This window comes from Furipterus horrens, unplaced genomic scaffold (assembly GCF_987537825.1).
Source record: "Furipterus horrens unplaced genomic scaffold, mFurHor1.1.pri manual_scaffold_10, whole genome shotgun sequence".
NCBI lineage: Eukaryota > Metazoa > Chordata > Mammalia > Chiroptera > Furipteridae > Furipterus > Furipterus horrens.
The window spans coordinates 69,909,062-69,911,067 of NW_028327180.1; the positions used below are offsets into that span (position 1 = coordinate 69,909,062).

Below are 2,006 nucleotides of genomic sequence, written 5' to 3' on the forward strand. Positions count from 1 at the left end.
GCAAAGGAAGGACTTGATTGCACTTGCATTTTACAACAATGACTTAGCATATGAGCTGAAAGACTACAGGATGCAGGGGCAGAAGAAGGAAGTCCAGTGGGGTGGATTTGTTGTTAATAAGTTAATGGATGACAGAGGCTTGAATCTGGGTAGGAATGGTTCAGGTGGTGGGAAGTGATTGCATTTTGGATATTTTAAATGTGGAGCTAATATGATTTCTTGAACCATCGAACTTTTCATTTTCAAATATAATACACACAGAAAAAATTACCAAATTATGTAAAGCAAACACCATGTATCCACCACCCAGGTTAAGAAACAAAACACTGCCAGCACTCCACAGGCTCCATGTATTCAACACACTGGGAAAGAAAATGGACTATGTTAAGTAGAGGCATGGGAGATGTACAAGAGACCCGAACCAAACTTACAGAGATGAAAATGACAGTATCCTAAATTTAAACATGCACTAAAGAAGGTGAACAGCAGAAGAGACATGGCATTTCAGGATAAAAGATGAATGAATTTTCCAAGATGATGTCTTTAAAGAATAGTATGGAACTACATTCTTGAGAAATAGAGTGAACATCTTCCAAGAGAAGGCAAAGCTGTGCCTGAGAGCTCTGACATTCCCTGAGGAAGTGTCTTCTTCACAGTTCAAAACACAGACTCCCAGTGATACTGACCGATTGGACTGAAACTGTCCTTGTTCAGTCCTGGGATCCAGTCACAGTGGCCACAGTTCTAGAGAACAGAAGTAAGTATTGGCTAAATGCTTGTTAGAAACTTCCTATTACCCAGATAACCTGATACACAAGTTACATGATTTTGGCTACAAGACTCTAAGTCTCTCTCTAGCATGTCTTCTCATTTGGTTAACTTCCAAGGAACAGATAGAACAGCAGGAATTGCTTTAGTTAAAAAATACTATGGCACAAAATTTCTGTTACTGGCTATTCTGTCCAGTGGCAGAATACAGTACTATAATAACTTGAGAGGGAAAGAGCATGAAGAAGCTGCTTTTGAATACAAAGTAACAGATTTTTCATCGGGGCCTGCACCTGTTGTCAGGGAGAGTTATTGCATTTATAACATATGTGAGAAAATGGGTAAAGAGCTAAAATACTGATAGTATCAACTTTAAAGAGGCACCACTAATAATTAGACCTGATACTTCAAGTTCTCTTAACACTGCACTAAAATTTTTGGATATTTTAGGTAAAAAGTTCCCTGTTACTGATAATTAAAAGTGCTACAAGTTGCTGCCATTTCATTTTAGAGTTAGTCAAGGGGAAGGGGTAGACAACACTTTACAAAAGATTGCATGAGGTAGGAAGTAAAAACAAAAATGGAATAATAAAAATGCTTCCTTTGGTCCTGGTGTACCTTGGCTCCAAAAGTTAATAAGTCATCTCTTGAATTTTTTCTTCAAGTGTCATTATGTGGTAACTAATGGTTTCAGGATTAATGTCTTCAAGAACCCACGGGTTGAACCCAACAAAAGAACCAGAAAGAGCTAATTATCTTTACACAGGACACCAGTAGGAAATTTTGTTGCACTTGAGGAAGGAAAAAGATACCTTGAAGAATTTGGTCATGATCTTCTCCAAACTGTCCTCAAGAAAGGGAAGATGGCAAAAGCTATTCATTTGATGATATAAGAAAAAAGGCAAAGCTGAACACTGAACTGAAAGCTGCATCTCATTAGGCTTTGTTTTATGAATGTGTGTGTGTGTGTGTGTGTGTGTGTATACATATGTACACACCTGTCTGATTATGTAATACATAATGTTTAGCATACAGACATATGAGGTTTCTTTGTGTTTTATGATGCAGTACAGCCAAATTATTTGTTGGCCTATGGACATACTGCCCTTTAATTTTTTCCTCTTTTTTGCAATGTTGAAGTGATTTCCAATTAGGAAATGCATTTAACCATGTGAAAGATGAATGCTAAATTTAGTTTTCAGGACCCTGTGTCAATAGATAGTAATTTTATCTGGTAT

The 2,006-nt window shown here is 37.2% G+C and overlaps 1 pseudogene; it reads left to right on the forward strand.

Annotated features, from left to right (window-relative positions):
- The first annotated feature begins 530 nt into the window (after positions 1 to 530).
- LOC150000598 (nicotinamide phosphoribosyltransferase pseudogene) lies at positions 531 to 1,708 on the forward strand (annotated as a pseudogene).
- Positions 1,709 to 2,006: the final 298 nt, after the last annotated feature.